Source organism: Anser brachyrhynchus (genome assembly GCF_964034855.1).
Source record: "Anser brachyrhynchus genome assembly, chromosome: 1".
Lineage (NCBI taxonomy): Eukaryota > Metazoa > Chordata > Aves > Anseriformes > Anatidae > Anser > Anser brachyrhynchus.
The window spans coordinates 19,128,408-19,154,032 of NC_137694.1; the positions used below are offsets into that span (position 1 = coordinate 19,128,408).

The window sequence follows — 25,625 nt, forward strand, 5'->3', positions numbered from 1 at the left end:
TTCTTGGAATGAGCTTTACAAAATAAATAGTATGAGAAACTCTTTATTGACCTCAGCAGGCTTTCTGGGAACCATTTAATATGTATGAGAACAGACACAGTAACAGTAGCATATTATTTATTTGAACATCTCTCAAAAGTTAACTTGAAATGTTTTGTTTGAATTTTTCTCTCAGATTGTCAGAGAACTTGATTCTACCTTACACATGTGAAGTGTCAAAGGAGGGCACATCCTCTCCATACTCCTCTTCTGATGGTGTACATGTAGAACTACAAGCTTTTAAATGGTTTATGGGGCATATCATTCTTTGTATCAGCAGCTATGGAAAATTAAGTCATGCAGAGAAAGGCAGAAGACTTCAGGCCAAAGCTGCAAGGAAATAGTCTTCTGGAGAAAAAACAAACAAACAAAAAACAAACAAAAAAAAAACACCATTAAGCAAGGATGCAGAAATAGAAAAAAAATATGCAGTGATTGAACATTACCCTCCAGTAAGCGTTTGAAAGCCATGATCCTTCAAACTTGAAGATAGCCATATTCTTAAATCACCATACCAAAACAAAACATGCACATTGATTAAGGGAAAATTGTTTTCTGGAACAGCATGGAAGATCACATTAAAATGTTCTTTTTTAATACATCCTTAAATAATACATACAAACTGGGTTTGTAGGAACCATGAATAAGGGGAAAGAAACCTTGTTTCTTACAAACAGGTAGTCAGTATGTCAATGGTGGTTAAAAAATTCACTCAGACTTTTTCAATGTTTAATTATTTGGGGTTTGGTTAATTTTATATGGCCTTAAACACTTCTCTTCAGATTTAAAGGTGATCCAAAGCTACCATTTTTCTGTTCCTGGTTATGACTGATGAATGAAAGATGCATTTTTATTTAAGTGACATTGTTTTTGTCTTTGTTTTTGCTTATACCAAATAAACTGTAAGTTCTTCTTCTAAGAATCATTAAATGTCATAGAAAACAAGCTAAATAATTGGCTGGTAAAACTTTTCTTCCATGAGAAAGCCTCAGTTCCAGTTTTGCTGTTTATATACCAGGTAAATATTAAAGCCATGTCTGACTATGGTTCCAGTGGTTGTAGAATGTAAGGCTAGGGCATGATACAGAACTGTATGTTTGTAGGATTTGTTTTAACACATGATTATTTGAAAAACTCATAACACGAATTTTATGAACTATGTCTTATTTTATTTTCAAATATTCATTTTCAGGGTTGTCTAAATATCTTAGAAATAGCTCAGAACATTTTCAAAGTTCCTATCTCATCTTCTGCAAGAAATTCATGAGCTTGGCTACTAACCATTTCAGGACAGCTCTCCTTTTGTGTCTTGTACTTGTCAACATTCCTGGGATAATTTTCATTTTTTTCTAGAGCCTGTCAAATGTATAATTAGACTTGAATCCCACTGCTTTAGGTGATATTTTGGCAAGGTGACTTAAACTGTTAAGGACTATCCTTCCTCTTAATCTTGAAAGAATGAGTGTAATGTCCAATGATTTTTATATGCTACAGGTAATATATTTTTACTGTGATAACCATACTGTAAGAAGTGACTGAAGAAGATGCTTAAGTGTCACCTAAAGTACATTATATACATAGACATATAGCTGTCAGCAGTATTACTGATTAAATGCATAGATTACACAATTTCTCTTTCCAGTGGTGCAGGCTAGTAGTAGTTCAGTCTTTAAAAAAAGTCTGACTGCTGTCATTAGGTATATTACAGGGACAGTGACAAACTTATACAGTATGTGCAATTGCAAACAACTTTTCCAGTGGCTTTGGTATGATTTTGCCAATCTATGGCTTCTTCTGAATAGAAATGCACTTTAATGCTACACTGCATCAGAAATACATTTCTGCAATCTGGGAATGAAGCCTGATACTCTAAGAACTGAGACCCCAGGATATACTCAAGATCCTATGAAACAATTCAAAACAAAAGCAGTGAAGATTCTGCTTCCTTATATTGCTTTCTACCTCCAGGATACATGGGCTGACTCAGCTGAGGAGGTGATATGTGCAGAGGAATTCGATTGCTCTCTTACAGCTGTAAAAGACGTGGAATTTGTGACATGATCCAATTTCGTTCTGTTTGTGACTTCCATTCTCCATTACTGTTCCAGTGGAGAATGATCTAATTTAAGATATTTTGCTCCCATCCTTTGCAGGACTTTATGACACCCTCAGGTGTGCTGATTCAGCTGTGTGGCCTTGGTCTAAACCAGACAAGTGAGACAAGCCATCTTAAGAGTAAACCACACTACATCATTTTATTTATTTCAGTTGATCATTTCAGGAAATGTAGGTTATAACAAGGTGACACAGAAACTGAACTGAACAGGGATGGTAATCTTTCCTGAGGAATGAGCAAGTGTGGGAACAGAAGAGGCAGAGCCCTAATCATTTGCAACTGCTGCTGATGGATTACTAACGTGAAACCATAGTTAAATTAAGAAGACAAGCTTTTCTTTCATAAAATTAATTATTAACACTTGTTATACTGGTCACACATCAGAATACATTTTGTAGTGTTTTACACTAAGACATTTTTATTTGCTTGTTTTTTCAAGTTTGAATATTCTACTTCTAGTTATTTCTTGTACTGTAATGAAAAGCTGCGAATACAGTCACAGTGTCTAAATTTATGACCTGTAAACTGAGCTCCTTTCAGCAATGAAAACATTGGAGATATATGCATTGTCTTACACTCAGCATTACTTCAGATGGGAAGAGACTGATAAAGAAGATTCATAAAGTAAAAAATATACAACAAAGAATACGATTCTCCTCCATTAAAATAAATTTCATAATTACTTCACACCATACTAATGGCATATAAGCCAATGATTTAGAGAAAAACTAAGGAAAAATAGTAATAGAGAATTCAAATGCACTGTTAATATACCTTTTTGTGCTGATGCCACAACAAACTATTTTGCTACAGGACTTGACAATCACACAAGAGGATTAAGTTTAATGTACTGTATTCTAGGTCTTAAAAACCCCTTTTACTATAACCATGACATTCTACAACTGAAGAAGATGGCCCAAAAAGCCCCGAGTGGTAATTGGAGATATTTGTTTCAACAGTTAGAACCCACCCACATGATCTAGATGAATATGCAATATTTCATTAACTCTTACTGTCCTCTACTCACTCAGCTTCATCTCGCTTCACTTGGGATTCCTATGCCTTCTGGAATGGTACAATCTCTGCAGGAGACATCAGTCCTTCAGTTGGACCTTTTTAATTTCCTGAGAGAGAACACAATAGCAACATCACTACTACATGCAATGAAATACAATGTAGTTAAGATAAAATAGTGCATCATGTTTCAGAAGCATTCCTTGAGCAACAGACATTAGTGAGCCCTTCTCTACTAATGGCTGATGGCTGATGAGAAACTCAAAATGAACTGGCAACGGTGCACTTGCAGCCCAGAAAGCCAACAGTATCCTGGGCTGCATTAAAAGAAGCATGGCTAGCAGGGCAGGGGAGGTGATTCTCCCCCTCTATTTTTGCTCTTGTGAGAGCTGTACTGCATTCAGCTCTGGGATCCCCAATATAAGAAGGATATGAACATATTAAAGCAAGTCCAGAGGAGGGCCATGAGGATGGTCAAAGGGCTGGAGCACCTCTTCTATGAAGACTGAAGGAGTTGGGGTTGTTCAGCCTGGAGAAGAGAAAGCACCAGGGAGACCTTATAGCAGCCTTCAATTACCTAAAGGAGGCCTACAAGAAATCTGGGAAGGGACACTTTGTCAGGGATTGCAGTGATAGAACACGGAGTAATGGTTTTAAACTAAACAAGGATATATTTAGATTGGATATTCAGAAGATATTCTTTACCATGAGGGTGGTGAGGCACTGGAACAGGTTGCCCAGAGAAGAAGCCCCATCCCTAGAGGTGTTCAAGGCCAGGCAGGATGGGGCTTTGAGCAACCTGGTGGAAAGTGTCCCTGTGCATGGCAAGGGGTTGTTATTTAAGGTCCCTTCCAACCCCAACAATTCTATGATAATTCTATGAAAAAATCTGGAAAAGTTAGATATGAGAAATACCCCTAAAATGCTAATCTCACTCTTCTTCAAGTAACCTGAAATCTTCAATATCTTTCCTTTGAACGTGAAAAATTAGTGGAAAAATCACATGGAAAAAAAAATCACATGGAAGAAGATCTAGTGTTAAGAAGGCTGAGGAGGATTTTCTGAAAAAAAAAAAAAAGGGATATGGTGAAATATGCAGGGTATTTTTTAAGGAATGATGTTTATGATGTCTAGTATCACCAAGTATACTAGACCAATGGCTAGTATCACAAATTTTTATGCCCCTGAAAGCACCCACACATGCTACAATCTTACTATGTCTTGCTATAGAAAAGTTTTTTCTTTTCTTTTTATTTTTTTATTTTTTATTTATTTTTTTGGCTATCATAATATAGCTAGTATGTTTTTTTGAAAAGATCTAGAAAAACAAAACAATTCCATCTTGACACTGTAGGCTACCTTGAGAACAGGTTACAAGGTAAGCACTATCAATTATATGAATCAATAGAAAAAAAAATCAATAGAGAACAAGAGACACTGCCCTTGCATTATAAACCTCCATTTCTTGTGTCCTGAGAACACATTAATTGATCCAGCAGTACCTATTTATGAACACCAATTTTCACCATCTGCAAAAAGAAAGATCAGCCTTGCTTTCTTAGGTATAAAAAAACACAGAAAGGTAGTTGATAGCATAAGGAAGTGCAGTGTGTACTGGCTTATGGCAAAATGATACAACTCACTTTGAAATTATCAGTATTTTGATATTATATCTTGGAGCTATTCTGAATTAGAAATCTCTGTATGAAATAATTAACACAGGTGACCTAGCATAATAAACAGCTAGATATTTTTCCATCAGACCATATAACCTATTGTTCATGTTGTTGTCCTACATGATTTTTTTTATTATTATTAGAATCCTTTACAGCAGTATTTACACTGAGTGATCTTTAACAAAATCAGGAATATAATCCTGTTCAAACAATGGAACTGAAAAACAAATCAAAAGAAATAATAAACAAACAAAACTCTGTTTAGAGTATATCATGAAGCAGTGAATAGTTGTCAGTGCTATAAGACCAGGAATTTAAACCAACATGGTGACAACAGCATGCTTGATCATCCTTGATGGTGTTCTCTCACAGACAAGAGAAGCCCTTTGCCCCACTCTCACTGCCATCCTCCTGAAAGCAGGAGAATTGACTTGTGCAATGGTTAGAACAACAGGCTTGGTTTATTGCCCTGCTCCAGCTCAGATGATCAAAAACAGGGCTGCTTCCCAAGTACCCTTGGACAATATTTACATGATCACATGCATTATTACTCTTTTTCCTGTTTCTTGGCCGTCCTTACATCATCCCTGTAATAGTTATTTATTTATTTATTTATTTATTTATTTATTTTCCATCTCAGTCCCCTCCTTGCTCTACTGAACAAACTGCCTTAATTACATTTTGCCCATTCAGTACAAATTTGCTAAATCATAGAATGGAACAGGTTGGAAGATCATATACATCCAACCCCTCTACCATGGTCAGGGATGACACCCACTAGATCAGGTTTCTCAAAGCCCCATCCAAACTGGTCTTGAACACCTCCAGGGATGGGACATTGACAACTTCTCTGGGCAACCTGTTCCAGTGCCTCACCACCCTCTGAGTGAAGAATTTCCTCCTAACCTCTAATCTAAATCTCCCCTCTTTTAGTTTAAAACCATTCCCCCTTGTCCTGTCATTGTTTGCCTGAGCAAAAAGCTGCCCTCCCTCTTTTTTTTAGCCACTTTTAAGTATTGAAAAGCTGCAATGAGGTCACCCCTGAGCCTTCTCTTCTTCAGTGTGAACAGCCCCAGCCCTATCAGTCTTTCTTCATAGGAGAGTTGCTCCAGCCCTCTGATGAACTTCATGGCCTTCCTCTGGAACCGCTTGAACAGATGCACATCCTTCTTGTGCTGGGGTCCCCAGACCTAGATGCAGTACTCCAAGTGGGGCCTCACAAGGGCAGAGTAGAGGGGAACAATCACCTCCCTTGACCTGATGGCCACACCTCTGTTGATGCAGCCCAGGATGCAGTTGGCCTTCTGGGCAGCAAGTGCACTGCTGGCTCATGTCAAGCTTTTTGTCCACCAGAACCCCCCAAGTCCTTCTCTACAGGGCTCTCTTAATGAGTCTTCTCCCAGCCTGTCTGTGATTGCCCCAACCCAGGTGCAGCACCTTGCACTTTGAGTTGTTGAACCTCATGTGGTTCACACTGGCCCACTACCTAGCTTGTCCAAGTCCCTTTGGATGGCATCCCTTCCATGTCTGTTGTTACCAGTTCACCCTTCTCATCGATCAGAGGGGGTACATATTCCTTGGCCTTTCTCTTCTGAGCAATGTACCTATAGAATCCCTTCTTGTTATTCTTTGCATCCCTTGCTAAACTCAGTTCCATCTGTGCCTTGGCTTTCCTGATCCCATCCCTGCACATCTGGACAGCATTTCTACAGTCTTCCTAGGGCACATGTCTCTGCCTCCACTGCCTATGCATTTCCTCCTTGCACCTCAGTTTGCCCAGCAGGTCCCTGTTTTCTGTCCTCTCTGCTCGCTTTCTTACACAGGAGGATGGAGAGCTCTTGCACTCTAAGAAAAACATCCTTAAAGAGTTGCCAGCTCTGTTCAGCTCCTTTGTCTCTAAGGACAGTGCTCCAGGGGATCTTGTCCACTAGGTCTTTAACTAGTTCATAGTTCTCTTTTCGGAAGTTCAGGGTCCTGACTTTGCTCTTCAACGGGCTGATAATCCTCTAGATCGCAAACTCAGCCAGGGAGTGGTCACTCCCACTGGCAGCCCAGATTGCCTCCAATCTTAACCTCGTTAATGAGTTCATCTGCATTGGTGAGCACCAGCTTCAGTAATGCTTCTCCTCTGGTTGTTTTGTCTAATACCTGGACCAGGAAGTTATTCTTGACACACTGCAGGAGTCTCCTGGATTGCTTACAGCCTGCTGTGTAGCTTTCCCAAGAGACATCTGGGTGGTTGAAGTCCCCTATCAGGATGAGAGCATGCAAGAGCGATGCTTTTTGTAGTTGAAGCAAGAAGGCCTCATCAACAGGCTCCCCTTGATCAGGTGGCCCATAATAGACCCCAACCACAAGCTGTCCCTTATCAGTCCGGTCCTTAACTATGCTGAAATTTAGTATTTTAATTTATTTAATTTAAATCATCTTATTTTTAATTTAATATATTTAATTTAATTTATTAATTAATTCTATGCTGAAATTTTATATTTGTTTCCTAGGTAATCCCAGCTATATATGGTATTACTGATGTGGTTACCTAGATAGTTGGCCTTGCATGCTTGTACCTCCCCAAAGGTCTCCAATGTTCCCCTCAAAGTATCTGTGCAGTTTCACAATCTCTCATACCCCTTAAACACCAGTGATATCCAGCCATCCCTCACTGAGTTGTCTTTATAAGTGCCATCAGCTTCCCATTATGTTACGTTCAGCAATTTCTTAAATCATATCCAGTAGTTTTTATCTTCATTTAGGTTAACCTCAGGCCAAAACCTAGTCAATAGCCTTGTTGTTTGCAATAGCATCCTTTAAATAGTCCACCTGCAAAATAGCCTCACATCAGAAAAATAAATGCTTTGTGAAAGTTGTGGCTTTGAAAATAATAGCTTTGGGGGAACAAAAAATATTTATATTATTTCTATAAAAAATAATCTTTGTATGCTTCCTCCTTGCCTGAATACATAATATTACATACAGAGGAATTTCTAAATAAAATAGTAAACACAGACAGGCAGTGGAGTAAATAAAGAGCATCCATTTTAATACAGCGACCATGAAGAATCAACCCCTCAGTTTCAATATAGTATTTGGTCAAATGTAGAAATTTCATATAACACCAGTGATTCAAAATAAAGGAAAAAAAGTAAAACAAAAAAAAAAAAACAAAAACTGTCAATTGCTCTGCAGTAACCCAGACTGAGAGTCATGAGTTTCATCAAGCAAGTTATTCTGTTGTCTACAATAGTGTGGCAACCATGAAATCAAAACCTACCGTAGGAAAACAAAGTGCACATCTAGGGAAGATAATGAGATTGTTTCTCAACATTACCTGTTAAATTATTATGAATTTTATTATCCTTATAACAAAAAATAAATGCAAGTAAAGTCATTTCAGACACTTCCTGCTCTTCAGTTATTCCAAAGAATCACTAATACTGCATGTGCCTTCTAAGAGGGTAACTGAAACTATCTTATATACAATGAGAGCCTAAACCTTAAGTTTTGCATGAGTTGCACATAATTCATGATCTGAAGGTAGAACATTTTTTTCTCAGTAATTCACAGGATAATTGATGGTATAGACCACACAGTAACTTATATTACAGCAGCTCTAACATATTACAGCAGCTTACTTCTAGAAGTTGGATTCATCAAGAATTTTCTGTTTTCTTCATATGAACTAGAATTGCCTTTTCCAGAAAATTGCATATATTTGGCCACATTCACATGCGTTTGGACACATACGCTTGGTCCTTCATATCCTGCAATTCCCTCAACACCTTGTAATTCCTCTGGACTAAATCAGCCGTAAGTCACTAGTTGTAGCTGTTTGATGGCCTTTTAACCCTTAACAGCAGCTAAACAAGATTACATCGAATCTCATAGTTGTCTTTAAACTTTAGTATGTGGGTGCTACGGATAGCATGAAGAAATTACCCCAGATGTTTCTGGCAGGTAACAAATTGTCGATATATAAACATGATGGGAAAATAAATAAATAAATTATATATTTAAAAAAACAAAAAACAAAAAACCTTCTAGCCTATAAAACTATAGCTTAGAAAGTGGATGGATAAATTCATAAGGTTTTCTTGTATAAGAAACTTGAATATTTGAACAGAAAACAACTTTACCTGAAAGAGTGTACTGGAATTATGTTGCAGGATTTTAGTGGCCAGGGGCCTGCAGGGGTGGCCTCTATGAGTGGTGACTGGGGGCAGCCCCCATGTTGGACACGCTTGGTTCCAGCTGGCTCCAAAATTGACCCTCCACTGTTCAACGTTGACCTCATCAGCCAAACTGATATCCATCTGTGATAACATACTTAAGAAAGGATAAGAAATGTTGCACAGCATCTAGGAAAGGTACGAGTGCAAAAAAAATGTGAGAAAAAGCCCTGGAGACACCAAGGTCAGTGAAGGAGGGGAACGAGTTGCTCCCAGCAGCAGAACAGAATTTCCTCTGAAGCCTGTGGAGAGGATCGTGGTGGAGCAGGCTGTTCCCCTGTTGACATGGTGTACCACATCAGAGCAGATATCCACTCTGCAGCCTGTGGAGGAGTTCCAACAACACTTTCTTTTTCTCTCTCTGTTCTGTTGAAGCAGAGGAGTAAGAGAGCAACTGGGTGAGGGTCTGGCAGACAGCCAAGGTTAACCCACCAAAAATAGTCATAATATGACTTCAGCAATGTTACATATCTCTCACAAAGAATCAGAATTCTATGAAGTACTAGCATAAGATCAAATCACAAATTTCAGTGAAGTGTAAGAGCTCCAGATGAAGAACTGGCAGGACTTTTCATCACTGCCATGGTAAGTCCTGCATTTTTTTTCAAAAAGGTTCCGTAACTGGAGATATCAAAGCAGATTGATTGCCGTCTAAATTAATTATTTTGTAATATATAGGATCTGGTTTTCTGAAATTCTCCGTATCACTTAGTTTCACAGAACTGGAGGAACACCTTCTAGCACATCTCTAAATCTACACTTTAAAATGCAATATTCACTGCAAAAAATAAAAGTGAGGCATGACAGAGAGAATGACTGGAACATCTTCCCCAGGTTTGTGTCTCATTGCATATGAATCTTCGGAATTACTTTTCTGATAATAGATTATTATTCTGCTTGGTACAACAGTTTTATACAGCCCATACAGGAGATGGTAGGTCTTCTGTTCACTGGAGAAACTGCATAGGTGTCATTAAACAAAAAAAGTTTTCTTGCATTTTTTACTTACATCTGTAATTGACAGCCAATCTATCTTTTGTGACCAGGAAGATGCAAGAGCATTGTGAAAGCATCCTCACATAATCTACTTTTAACCTGCATTATTACTACAGAGCTCATTATTATTAATACTGTAAGAGTATGTGAAAAGATATTGCCAACTCCTTTAAAGGAATCTGGTCAAAGACCTTTTTCAGTGGAACAAGGGATAATAAGAAAGGCCATAAAGAATATACAGGCACACAAACCAGTAAATGATAACAAAGGTGGTGATGGGAACTAAACCTGGTTAGTAACACCAATTTATGAACACATGTGAGAGTGAAAGTGCTGATTCCAGTGAGGTTTTCTGATTAGGGACCTTGTCAATAGGCAAATTAAGTGTAAATAGGGAAGCCAGAAACCAAAATATACCATGATAAAACAAATATAGCCTATAGCAAACATAGCAGAAGGATTTGCTCCATGATCTTGCCAGGCCCAGAAGTGAGACTGACTGGCCTGTAGTTCCCAAGGTCTTCCTTTATCCCTTTTTCAAAATGGGGGTTATGTTTCTCCTCTTCTAGCCAGTGGGAACTTCATTGGACTGCCACGACTTCTCAAATATGTTGGACAGTGATATGATGGACATTAATAACTTAATCCACAAGTTCCCTCAGGACCTGTGGATGCATCTCATCAGGTCCCATGGACTTGTGCACCTTCAGATTTCTTAGCTGGTCTTGAACCTGCTCTTCTACTACACCAGGCAGTTCTTCATTCTCCCAGTCCCCACCTTTGCCTTCTGTGACTTGGGTGGTGTAGCTAGAGCACTTGCCAGACAAGACTGAGGCAAAAAACTCATTGAGTACCTCAGCCTTCTCTGTATCTCCTGTAATCAGGTATCCTGTTTCCTTCCGGAGAGGCCTCATGATTTCCCTAGTCTTCTTTTTATCACTGACATCCCCACAGAAGCCTTTCTTGTTGCCCTGGATGTCCCTGGCCAAATTTAATTCTAATACGGCTTTAGCTTTCCTAACCTGATCCCTGGCTGCTCAGTCAATGTAGATTATGTGAAGTAAAGTACTTCCCCTTCTCTGACCCATGGACCCATCAGCTCTCAGCAGACCAGGTCTCTCAAAGCGAGTCCCATGGTCTAAGTATCCAAACCCCTGGCTGTAGCACCAGTCCTTAAACCATCTCTTGATTTGCCAGATTTGACTGTCCCTTTCAATCCCCTTCCCTTTGACCAGGAGGACTGATGAAAAAACTACCTGTTCTGAGTCCTCTACTGCTGCCCCCAGGGCTTTCTAATCCCTCTTGATACTCCTCAGGCTGCTGCTGGCTGTATCACTGGTAGCCAGGTGTAACAACAAGCTTCCATTCTCCAGTGTTATTGCCCCCTGTCCCCATCCCCCCCCCCCCTTCTCTGAGTGCTGATGAGAGAGTTTGAGGCTGTTTGGTCATGGGCTGCAGGTCCCTTGCCGTCTGTGCTAGGATCCAGCTGTCTAACTCCTCCTCAGCCTCCCTGATGCCTTCTCACTGCCTCCTGCAGTTTGGCCACCTGCTGCAGGAGGTTCTCCATCTGGGCATGCCTTTTGCATGCAGGTCTGCCACCTGTCCCTGCCCCAGGAGAATGGTCTAGGCACTTCCTGCGGCCTGAGGTCAGCACTGCAGCTGCACTCCGGGTTGCTCGTGGTCTCTAGGGGCTGCCTATGGGAGAGTGGCCACCATTGCGCCTGGCCTCACCCATGCCTTGTCAGCCACTCTCAGAAGAGCTGCAGGCCCCTAGCAAGTCTCCATGCACCCTTGGGGGTTCCCCAGCTGAGGAGTCCCCCCTGTATGCTTTGATCCCAGGCTCCGCTGTGGAACACACCCACCCCAAGCTGGTCGCCTCTGTGTGGGACTAGTGGTGGTGATTAGACCATGTTTAAATCTGCTGCTGTTACTCCTGGACCTGCCCATGCCTTGCCAGCTGCACTTGGGAGAGCTGCCGGCCAAATAATATGATAATTTCATATTATAATTTGTGATTAAATATATATATAGACATACACATATCTGCTCATGCTAGCAGTACAAGAAGTTTGTGGCATTCAGCATCTGATTGTCTGCTTATTGTTTCTAACAGAAATGTCCTGCTTCAAAAAAACCCAAACAATTAAACAAACAAACAAAAAATCCATCTTGGGATGTTAAGGACCTATTTTTAATGTGATTTCTCTATTTGGTAGAAACAAACAAACAGCAATAAAAACAAATCCTATTTCTTCTTATTCATTAAGACTCAGTCAATATATGCACTCTTGCACAGAAGTGGAGTTTCCAAATCTGTTGTCCTGACTACTATACATTTATATAATCTAAGTTTGTTTTTTCAACTTCCTTTTAATTAAAAAAAAAAAAAAAAAAAGAAAAAAAAAGGAAAAAAAGTACTCGAACAAGTTCTGCTATAATTGTTCAGGGAAAAAAAATGCAATATGTCTAGGTCAGAGCTTTGAGTCTTTTAATAGACATTGTTTCCTGTTTGATTCTTATGCTCTTCAGAAAGACAGATCTTGCTTTAATTTTTTGGTTTGCATCTATTAAATATCTCCACGTAATGGAACCTCAAGACATCAGATCTATTTTTTTTTGTTTAAGCTTCATTAGCAAAGTTTATTTTTCTAAATTTTATTTTTCAAAATTATCAAACCTAAAAACTGGTAACAATCATTTAGAAGATTTGAAAAAAAATCTGTAACAGATTTTGACAGTTCTTTAGTTCAGCCCGAAATGTATAGTGTAAATAATGTATCCTGTATGCAAAAATGGAAAACTTGATTATTTGCTTAAAAAAAAAAAATTCTAAATACTAAAAACGTGAATAGCTATAACCTTTATTATGTTATTATTTGTTATCAAACACTTGTCATCTATTGTTAATAAGGTTTGATGCACATATTTCTAAAACATTCTCTGTGAACTCTCTATTTCCTTTTCTTTATTATTATTATTTTTTTCCTTTTTCTGTATGTTTGCTCCTCTGTTATTTATCCCATATTCAGTTTCTGGCTTATTTTGGATTCATTTTTATTGTAATGTAATAAGAGGAACACTTTATTCCTACTCGCTAGATAAAATCCTTTTCATGGACCTGATTCAAAACTGCCAGAAGCCAAAATCAGTTTTCTTTTTCTCTTAATTAACATCTCTGCATTCACATTTAATGTGAGCAATGGCTACCAAGTATTAATAACTGTGCATAGTTAATGTTCAGTTCAGTCTTACAGAAGAGAAATAAAAAATATTTTACAATTGCACCTAGGGTATCTACATAAATAACTGTGAACTATTAGACTAAGTTGAATAAAAGTGAACTTCCCAAATCAACAGTTTGAATGGGAAAAAAAATTACTATGAAAATTGTCCTTGAGATCAAAATGTAGGGGAAAAGTACTTTTTTTTTTAATTTTTGTATTTTAATCATTTTAATTGAAAAATAGAGCAAAGCTTAGCCCTATAATGATGCTAATGGGTTGTGAAACTGCTTTATGAATCACCAAAGCTGAATCAATCTCTCTCAGTTTTATTACTGTGTTTCTATAATAATTACTATGCCATAACTTTGGAGGGTTTGTCTTCCCCCCCCCCCCCCCCTTTTTAAGGAAAAAATCCAATGTTCAGTGAAAAAGAAAATCTATTTTACCTCTCCTGTTCATCATCTAGTATGCTTTTATGCTGTCTTTATTTGCTGTCTTTATTAACCCTTGTCCTTTTGAAGCATGCTCTTTTGCAGTGGCTGACTCCTTGCTTATTTTGTAGGTATAATGAAGACATAAGGATTTTTAAGGCAATAAATCAGTTTGGATGACAAAAGGGTTTGGACATATTACTTGTCCAACCTAAGTCAAAGCCAAGAAATCCAAATTTGTGCTATCCATTAGAGAAATAGATGGAGAAAAAATAAATAAATAAATAAAAACTCTTGTTTTCAAGATGGTTGACCTACTGCCAAACATGAAAACAAGGGGTTGAGTTTGTCTACTTGCTTTTGTCGATTGGTTTAAGTAACTTCCCTTGATATTTCCTACTGAGGAGTTGGGATTACTGGTAAACTAGAACTGTTCTTGGTGCTGAAGCACTGTTGGGAACACTTCATCTTTACATCTCCATAAATATCTCTAGCTAAAGTTTCATGTCATTCCTATTACCTCATAAGAATTCTTTTGCCCTACCCGCAGAGAAAATCTGCCAAATATTCAGAACGCATCACCATCAGTGGTACACTCAAAAAATTGTACTGGGTTAAACCAAACACATGTACAGATGGAGGTAAAAAAAAAAAAAAAAAAGTGTTAGTCCAATTAACATTATAATTATAGTCCAGTATCTTTTAACAGTGTGTATTGGGTTTATATGGCAAGATTTTGGTAGCAGGGGGCTGCAGGGGTGGCTTCTGTGAGAAGAGTCCAGAAACTGCCCCATGTCAGATAAGAGCCAGTTTTAACTGGATCCAAAGCGATCCGCCGCTGGCCAGAGCTAAGCCAATAAGCAATGTTGTTTGCACCTCTGTGAGAACAGATCTAAGAAAGGGAAAAAAAAAAAAAAAAAACCTGCTGCACACGAGCAGCTGGGAGAGAAGAGTGAGAAACACAAACCTGCAGACACCAATGTCAGTGCAGAAGGAGGGCAGGAGGTGCTCCAGGTGCCAGAGCAGAAGTTCCCCTGCGGCCTGTGGAGAGGCCCCTGGTGGAGCAGGCTGTCCCCCTGCAGCCCATGGGTCCCACATGGAGCAGATCTCCATGCTGCAGCCCGTGGAGGAGCCCCCAGTGGAGCAGGTGGATGTGGCCTGGAGGAGGCTGCGGCCCATGGAGAGCCCCCGCAGGAGCAGGCCCTGGGCCAGACCTGCAGCCCGTGGAGAGGAGCCCACACAGGAGCAAGGGGTCTAGGGAGAGATAAGGGTGGATGGGGGAAGGTGTTTTTAGTTTGCATTTAGTTTCTCATTGTTCTAGTCTATTAGTAATGGGCAATAAATTATTTTAATCTCTCTATGCTCAGCCTGTTTTGCTCATGACAGTAACTGATGAGTGATCTCCCTGTCCTTATCTCAACCCTTAAGCCCTTTCCATCATATCTTCTTCCCCTTTCCCTTTGAGGAGGGGGAGTGAGAGGGTGGTTGTGGTGGAGCTCAGCAGCCCAGCTGGGCAAAACCACCACAAAATGTAACAGTTCAAATATTTCATACAGAAAAACCCTACTACAGTTAAAATTGCTATCTCAAAAGAGCCCTTCCTATGTATCATCCTTATTCTCTCAGTACTGTGCTTACCCTTCCAGTCTTCACTAAGATTCAAGGGTGATGATGGAGGGTGCCGGCCTCCTTAAGAAGAAGGGGAGGATTTTACGGCATTACCATCATTCTGATTTCTTTGCCAGGATCAGTGTGATTTGGACCTCCTCCATCCTGTAATCAGTTTGGGTTTATTTTAATGTGTCATCCTCGGTTGCTGCCTTCTGGCTGCTCTCAGCTGAGGGCATAGCCCCACAGCCTCCCCAGGTTCAGCCTCCCAACAGACTTTTGTTTCTTAGAAAGCAACTAAAAGACTGTGTTTGCAGACCCTTCCCACAGAGGCACGAGCAAAATTTAAGCTCTGCCCTTAAGAGGCAACAGGCACTTGGCCATGAGGCAGGTGCTTAAAACAAGCCAAGGTCAACCCAGGCCAGCCTTGAGATCTGCACTCTCAGGTCATAGCAGAGTCAAAGGCTTTTCAGTAGGAACAGCAAAAATCATATTTACAGGTTCTGTTGCATCAATACCAAATGTTATGTCAAACTTTCCCTCCGCCTTCAATATGTGGCTTAAGTATGTGATAACAGTATGTCAGATTTTGGACATAAAGTAACCACAACATCATAAAAGACAGTCATATTATTACAAGAGGAATTTTGGTCTGTCCTGTCTTTGCCACTTGCAAAGTATCTTTGTTTTCCCTGTTAGGATAACCACTAGCCTTATGGCATTTGTTCAGGTTAATGATTTTCAATGTTCTGCACGATTTACTTTTCTTCTAGAGAAATTCTGAAAAAGGATAGAAATTACCATGAAACAATAACTGGTTCATGTAATAAATTCACATGCACAAATAATTAAACATCATATTTTGACAAATTCAAATTATCTGAGTTCCTAAATACAATTTTAAACAGTCCATTTCTGTTTCTTTTGACTTCATTCCATTGGGTAATAGAAGTCTATTACAAAGAAGGATACTTAAAAGGTCATCTAGGACATCTTTCTGTTAAGCCATTCTATAAATAAGAACTTGATGGCTGTGTTAGAAAATTTAATAAGCTAAATTTTGATAATCATGATGTCCCTTCAGACTTGTCTAACTGAAATTAAAGAAATACTTTAAGGACAAAACTCATAGAATGAGTGATTTTTTGTGAGGGAAAAAAAAAAAAAAAAAGTGTATATTTGGTGTTGATTGACCAAAGATGAATATGTTAGCCTTCTGTGAATTAATTTCACTTGGCTATGCATCTGCAATCTCTCTTTCTTATAGTCAACTAATGTTAATTTTAGGAAGTCCATATCAGACTAAAACATAACCATGTTACCATGGAAAGGAAGACAGCCATTATCATTCCCTCTTTAAGCAAAAGCACCAAGCTTTGGAATAAAACAAACTGATCTGCAAAATCTAAAAAAAAAAATAAAAATAAAAATAATAATAATAATAATTAAAAGTGTGTAGTACAAGTATAATCACCTTGTATTTGGAAAACATATTTTACCCTGCAAAAATATAAAGTTCTCTGAGACACTTATGATGTCTTTGATTTATCAGTTCACCATGGCACACAGATGCAACAGTTTTTGGAGGCAGGTAAACAGCCATAATTTCTTGAGATGTCAGTAAAACGGACAGAATTTATGAGAAGTTGCATCCTTCTGTCTTGCATCCCAACTCTGATTAAAAACTGAAAGATATGTTTAACACTTCTGAAGAAATATCTCAAAACTATATGAACTACATTGACAAAAGAACTCTAATTTCAAAACAATATTTTTTCTTGAACAGGATGTTAACTTGGAATTTCTCTAAATGTTACTTTAATTTCCATTAATGAGATTTTATATGTTTATAAATATCAAAAACAGACTAACTTTTTCATTCCAACAAAAATAATGAGTTTTGAAAACATTTGAAGGCAACATTGCAATTTTGAAGTTGTACCCACTCTGGCCTGCAGTATATTTTTATAATAATAACTTCAGAAGTTTTAAGTATACACGTCAAACAGAAAAGCAGACATATAAGAGAGAAAAAATCATCAAACTCAAGTATGCAAAACAAGTTTTTGGGATATAAACAAAGGTTTATATTCAAAGTCTGTAAATGTGTGGAAGGAATACTGTCAATCAGCCTTTCAGAGATATCAAGAGAAATAATTAAATAAATGAAAGACTATAAAAGACTATATCAAATGAGGGCAGGAAGTCAAAGTTTTCAAGCACAGTTTTTAAAAATCAGGAAGAGTTCAAATTGATATTTATAGATATTTAATGAACAAAGACACAAGAAGCAGGTAGCATTTTTTTTCCCTTGAATTTTACTGAAATTTATCAATTTTGACCTTGAATCTAATTCTCTTATTTGGCCTGTACTCCAAAGACTTGAAACATGAACTTCTGTAACAAGGGTATCCTGATACCTGAATGATACAAAATCAACTATGATCAACTATATGGGAGCCATGAGGTATATTTTCAATTAAAGCAAATTACCAATATAGTCTTTTTTTGGTGGGCAGGGAGGCAATTGTCTCACTCTATACATTATTTTCAAGTTTAGTTTCAAGATCAGTCTTTGTTAATAATATGCTAGAAGGCCTACTTGTCAAGATATCAGAAATTGTCTGTGAGAACAAACTGAAAAGAGCTGGAGCATTGAATTCCAGTCCTGATTTTGTTTTAAGGTGGATTTCATATTGTGAAATTTACCATTACCACTGAGAGTTCTGACAATATTTTGATTTCTGACTGCAAAAGACATAACCTGATGTATAATGTTAACCAAAACATGCTGTGTATAATTATTTATTGTTCATGCTTTAAAGAGATGACATTTTAGCCATGATTAGAACTGTTTTTCTTAATAGCTTTTACATTTTCTTTCTTATTATTGTCTGTCTGTTCTATGTCACATTTTCAGTCACATAAAGGGCCAGATGCCTTTGTATAGATAAGTATAAGCAGCATGGTAGGTAATCATAACACAACTGAAGTTTGCGGGATATAGAGGTTAATGAAAGATACTGGCAGCTTGCATTGCTCTGCACTGTGTGTCTACTGCATAGATTGCGGCTCTGGTCCAGCCCTTGATATACGACAGTATGACTGTTCTGGGAGAATACCAGGTATGATTTTTAAAAAGTTGAAAGTTTCCCTCACCAGTGTACTCTATATCCTAGCATCGTTGTAAAGACAACTCTGTCCATTTGCACTGCTCATGTTTAGAAGATAATCCTCCTTCATTCTTCCAATTCTACAGTGGCTTCCGGAAACATAAAATGGCCCAAGGAATATAAAACTAGAAGGGTACCCAGGGAAAGCATGTGACTATTTTTAATTCAGACATAATTAAAAGCTATTGCGGATACTCATGATTATCATAATTCAGGAATAAGTAGAATTATCATGAGATTAGCATTCTAATTATTAAAATCAATCAGAACTGCTGCATTGCTTGTAGCCTGTGTAACTATTTAATTTAGTAGCTTTCTTATTCCTTAACGAGAAGAATATAGTTAATGAACAAAATCTGTAGTTACTGGCAGCTAAGAGTTGTAGCTAAGTACCTTGTCAACCTCCAGATGCTCTTTAAAATTAAATACAGCGTAAAATTAGAAGAAAAGTTTACATAGTCCCTTTCATCTTCATATGAAAGTACATTTTGATGTTATGTAAAAGTTTGCTTTCTATATTTGCATCACTTTTATAAAGAATTATCTTTCTGATCACCTGTTGTTTTCAGCAAAATCACCACGAACGAAGTCATATAACATAGATTTAACTATCTAAAGGTTAGGTTCCTAATCACCTATTTTTCCTCTCATGCTGTCACCTACGGTCACCGCATCATCCCATCTGAAAATAGGTGTCTAAAATACATTGGAGATAAATAGTACCGAAGGGAACAGCATGAAGCTGCGGGAGGGGATGTTCAGGTTGGATATCAGAAAAACGTTCTTCATTGAGAGAGTGGTTGAGCATTGGAACAGGCTCCCCAGGGAAATGGTCAGAGTTGTGGTCTGAGTGTGTCAGAGTTCAAGACGCGTTTAGACAGTGCTCTCAGATATATGGTCATATGGTCTGATTTTGGGTGAGCCTGTGCAGACTCAGGAATTGGACTTGGTGATCCTTGTGGGTCCCTTCCAACTCAGGATATTCTATGAAAGAAAGAAAGATGGACAACTGACTTCTAAATAGCTAAACTTTAAAAAATATATCTCCCCCATATGGGAGAAATATACTTTCCGTACATTAACTCATATTATGTTCCACACTGATGAATTCAAGGTGATTTTTTCCTGCATCTTTCTGGCAAGCCCCTGAAATAAGTGTTTTTAGGCATTTAATATTCTTGGTGCGCCAATCAATTTTCCAACAAATCATCTTGAAAAACTGATATGGCCTTTCAAACACATATGCCATGAATATATATATTTTTTTCTTTTCAAATTTAATTTCGGTTAATTTAGTAGTTTCCAACATTAGAGTTTAAAGCATAAGCTAAGAAGTTGAACTCTGACACCACATATTGTGATAGTGAATCTAATAGGGACACAATAGAAAGAGCAAATGGGCATATTAGAGACATTGAAACCAACAGTGTCCAACACATAGAAACAGATCTCATGTCATTTGAGATCTCCTAAATAAGGCATTGTGTATCTGAGCAAACGTAATTAGTCACTGCAAGAGTAATTTTTTTGAGGATGAATTTAGGGCTTTGATCATGACAAACAAATATGCTTTCTTGACTGCTGCTCAATATATCTGTGAAATAACAGAATGAGAATGAGAAAAAAACATAGCAACATTTCAAAAGACTATTAATAAATAACTATTTTCTATTCACTAATGAGAAAAGTTCTTATCGTGCACCACTAATATGGAATGGTATGGGTTGCGATGGATCTTAAAGATCATCTAGTTCCAGCCCACCTGTCATGGACAGGGACACCTTCCATTAGATCAGGTTGCTCAAAGCTTCATCCAGCCTGACTGTCAACACTTCCAGGGATGGGGCATCTACAACTTCTCTGGGCAACCTATTCCAGTACCTCACCACCCTCATCATAAAGAATTTATTCCTAATAACTAATACAATAATAGTAGTTTTAGAAGTTGTTCAGTTAAAGTTTATGCTTACATCTGTCAAGCATATAATTTGTTTCAAATAAAAAAAAAGTGTTTTACAAGTTTTCTATTGATTACATGTTCATTTTTGAATGTTACCAATGTCAGGTCCAAAGTAATTATTGTTCTAAATAGGTAAAGTGTAAGCATTATGCATTGCTTGCATCAATAATTACAGAACAGTACAAACATTCCCTTTTCTGTTTATCCAAGCCCTCACTCTTTGAAGAATTTTCATCTTGATCTGTTTTGTATTTTCCAGTTGGATGAAGGGAACTGCAGGTAAGAGTCTTTCATTAGAGGCATGTCTGATTTAATTAATCTTTAATTATTGTGCAAAACAAATGAAAGGATAGCTTCGATCAGCAAATTCATTTGCAACATTTATCAACTAGCTGCTCTTCATCACCCACCCAGATGACAGTAAATCAAATCCATGCCCCTTTTCAATTCAAGGAGCAAATGATTAAAGTGCCCATAAGAGTCCCTATCCTAACTAAATCTAATTGTGTGTGAATAATCAGTTCAGTTATGTGATGAATGTGCCATCATAGAATCTAGTCCATAACTAAACTGCATTTTAAACTAGACTTACTTTAAAAAGGAACATTCTTAAACCATTCTTCCCATACTTCCTCTTCTTCCTCTTTCACTTATAGATAAACCTCCCTCTCATTCATTTCATTCTTTTTCCTTGCTTCCTCCCTGACCTTTCACATCAGCTCTTGGGGTTCCCTTCATTTGCCTTTTACAGTTCTAACACATTTAAAACACAGATATATTTCCTATTAAAATAAATAAATAAATAAATCAGCTTAAGATAAACAAAAGAATTATTACTGTTTTATTGCAAAGGTTTTAATAATCCAAACCAAATTTTCATTATTCCCATTGCACATAGCTTTGATTCTTAAGACTTTTTCTACTTGACTAAGTGTGTCCTCCACTTAACATGAAGAAAGTGAAGTTGTAATTGTATTTATTTATAGAAGAATATAAAAGTATAAAAATCACACATTCTTTTTCAGAACATATTTGATCTCAAATATAATTTCTTGACCTCTGATTTTCTTAAGTATTTCTGAACCCATTCATTTATCACTTGGATTTTTAAGACCCCTTATTTAAGGTTGCATGAAACTTTTTTTTTTTTTAAGGATAAAAATTATTTAGAACACTTAAATGAAGTTTTAGAATCGTATAATCATAAAATGCTTTGTGTTGGACGGCACCTTAAAGATCAAGGGGCAATCCTAGCTATATGTGCAGACTCGGGCATGAGATGCTGGAGATCAGCTCTGCAGAAAGTGTTCTGGTGGTTTTGGTCAGCAGAAAGCTGAACATGAGACAGCAGTGTACCGTAGTGACCTGGAAGGCCAACCATATCCTGGGTGCATCAAGCATGGCATAACTAGCTGGTCGAAGGAAGTGATTGACAATAGTCTACTCTGTGCTTGCGTGGCCACACCTTGAGTCCTGAGTGTAGTTTTGGGTGCCACAGTATAAGAAAGAGATAAAACTTTTAGAGAGTGTCCAAAGGAGGGCTACAAAGATGGTGAAGGGTCCAGAGGCAAGACGTATGAGGAGTGGCTGAGGTCCCTTGGTTTGTTCAGCCCAGAGCAGAGCAGGCTGAGGGGAGGCCTCATGGTGGCCTGCAGCTTCCTCACGAGGGGAGCGGAGGGGCAGGCGCTAAGCTCTGCTCTCTGGGGACAGCGACAGGACCCAAGGGAATGGCATGGAGTTGGGACAGCAGAGGGTTAGGCTGGGTGTTAGGAAAAGGTTCTTCATGGAGAGGTTGGTCGGGTACTGGGACAGCCTCCCCAGGGAAGTGTTCTTGGCACCGAGCCTGCTCGAGTTCAAGAAGCATTTGGACAGTGCTCTCAGGCACATGTTCTGATTTTTTTGGGTGGTCCTTTGAGGGTCCAGAAGTTGGACTCGATGATCCTCATGGGTCCCTTCCAACTCCGGTTTTCATATGATCAACTAGTTCCAACCCTCCTGCCATGTGCAGGGATACCTCCCAGTAGACCATGTTGCTCAAAGCTTCATCTAGCCTGGCCTTGAACACTTCCAGGCATGGAGCATCCGCAACTTCTCTAGGAAAACTGTTCTAGTGCCTCACCGCCCTTACAGTAAAGAATTTCTTCCAAATGTCTAACCTATGCATACCCTCTTTGAGTTAAAACCATTACACCTTGTTCCTGTTTAAAACCTCTAGGAATTTATTCATTGGCACGTAATTAAAATAGTGAACAACTGACATGACAAATAAGTTTTTTTTTTCCTAACTTAACCTTAAATTACAGCACGCTCTATTTCATTTTTTCTTTCTAGAAGTATGCTTGTGTAAAATCAGACCTTTCTCCCTACTCCCATCTTAAATAACAGAACGTTTTACTGAATTCACTTAACATATCAAAGGTAGAACAAAAACTTCATAATTACTTATATTTAGATGGTTAACTAAAACCAAAGAATTGACTGTAACTGTCTTGTAATGACTGGAAAATAAGAATCTTGTAAAGGAGAAAATACTTTTTATATTGATTATGTACAGCGGTTGAAAAGATAAAATGATACACACGTAGACAAACAGATATCAGAACTAAGAAAGCTCTATGTCCTTCCATGCATACCCTTTGAAAATGCAAAATTCTGATATGCAATGGACTTTTGGTTTTGTTTTGATATGCGTTTATTATTATTGTTGTTATTATTTTTTATTAAAAATAATTTTATTAACTACCACTGTCATCCACAATAATTATACATTTGGGTAAAATATGTATTCATCTGAAACAGACTGTGTAACTATCAATGAAAATGCACCCAACAGATAACAGAAGACTGATCCTATGTGAATGCGCAATCCTATCAGTCAGATGGATTCAAGAACTACGCTGGTTTAAACCTGCTCTGTATCTGGCTCCAGATACATATATATTCCAGATGCCATTCACAGCCACTCTGCTCGGTCATGGAAGATAGGTCTCATACACACATATAAACAATAGAAATTGAAATAATGAAAAAGTCATGCTGTGTCCCTAGGGCAAATATACCAACAAAGAAAAGTTATCCCCAACTAAATGGAAAAGATGGTTCACTAAGTCAAATTAAGGAATCATTCATTCCCTACAGTCTGGAACATTATCTGTTCACTTCATTGTAATTCGGGGCTTGATTTGTGTTTAAATGTGAGTACATCTTTAAAACTAAAGACAGAGTTTTTCATTAGGGAAGTATTTAGAGGGACAGTTTGCCAGGCCTTTTTTTTAACAATTGTAGGAAGTGATTTCATTACATTATTAAGCAAGTTGTTTAATAATGCAAACTTTCACATTCTACACATTCTAACTGAAAAGCAGATATTTTATTGGGAAACATATTGTTTCAGGAGGGCAATAGCTAGGCATATTGTCACAGATTAAGACCTAATGATAATGTGGAGGGTAAATGCATTTGGATACCAAAACACTGTAATCACAGATTTAGGCAGTTTTACAAATTACACAACTTTTTTTTTTTCTTTTTCTTTTTTTTTCTGGGGGGGGGAGGGGAGGTGGGGTGGGGTGGGGTGGAGAGTCCTAGCGAAGTCAGATGAGTCAGTGAAGTGGATCCAGCTGTGCTGTGCATAGTCCTGTGCAGGGCTGTGGCATTCTCTGGGCTCTCTTCTGTCCCCTGGGTCCTCCGGAGTTTGCAGGGAAGGTTCTGTCTCCAGATGCAGGGTCATGGGGTTTCCCAGAAACCCCACAGTTTTTCAGGTGCTCTGTCTTATCTCAAGACTCTTATTTTCCTTAGTTACAGGATTGAATAGAAAATATCTTGGTGATTAGTCCATTCAAATTTCACTTTCATTGTCTGATTTGCTGTTCCTGTTTTTGTCAGTCACAATCTGTTCCAGACACCTCTGAACACATTTGCACTTGTCAAAATGTCATTTGCATAATTTGGTTATCTATTTTCTTGAGCATACAAAAACTACCCTTTTATTAAGGACAGCTGCTTGATCATATTTTATCTACTTCTATGAGAGTAAAGTGCAGGTTAAGGTTAAGTTAGTTGTACTAACTGTGCTTAACTCATGCTAATTGACACAAGCATTATTGTTGCTTCCCTGTTAAGGAGGGTAGCAGAAAAGCAGGTAAAATGCTTAAAATTGCCAAAATACAGTTAAGAATTTCTATGAGCTAGAAATGGGTGAGTCATTTTTCATTGCTGTTTTCAAACCTAATGAAACATGTACTATATATATAGTCTGTTCTCAACAAAGAGTGAAAATTGAATTATCTTATGTTCACTTCCCAAAAATAAAAATAAGACCTTTACAAAAAATGAGTGGAATTCACCTGAACTGACAGAGGAAAGTAGAGTAATTCTTATGACAACACCTTAGAAGTGTTTGGAAGGAGGGAAATTATTTGAAATGGTGGACAAGCTAACAAAAGTTCTGAAAAAGCACAAGCTAGGTTTGCATGGAGACTCCCAAATGGTCTAAGACCAACCCACATATTCCAATTATCATCTTCCCCTGAAATCAGAACATTTTTGAGGGGATGAGATATTACCAGTATATCTTTGGAAACTAAGAGAAAAATCTTCCCTCATCTGAAGGATATGATAGTGTCTACCTTCCTCGCAACAGATAAAGATTTGATTTGTTGTAAGAGACTATGCAGCCGTAGTCATAGACTGGATAGTCAGAAAGACAGAGCTGGATAGATACGATGCTACTTAGATCACTCTGTTGGGTTCTGTTAGTCAGCTGGCAGACATATCTCAAAAATAGTAGCTCAGCAGGCCTTGCAAATATATCTGTCTGAACAGATATATTATCAAAACCTTATTAAGACAGGTCTCTATGTGGTTGCATGACCAAAGTACAGAATAATCAGAAATAAGATTTAAAATACTGGTATAGGTAGTTAACACTTGAATATCATGGTGGTAGGCTGACCCTGACCAGTATCAAAGCACTCACACAGCTGCGTCCTCACTCCCACCCCCACCCTCATGGGTCAAGATAAGTACATTTTTAGTAAGTGAAGGAATGAGGTATAAAAAGAAGAAAACCGATGCAAAGACAGTATCTCACCACTTCTGATGACAGACCAATGCCTAGCTAGTCTGACCAATGGCTACCCTAGAAGAAAAACTCTCCCCAA

General features: G+C 38.1%; 1 long non-coding RNA gene across 5 annotated transcripts in view; it reads left to right on the forward strand.

Annotated features, from left to right (window-relative positions):
* The window catches only part of LOC308181553, a 114,348-nt gene that overhangs the window by 47,936 nt on the left and 40,787 nt on the right, over positions 1–25,625 (forward strand). The window lies entirely within an intron of this gene.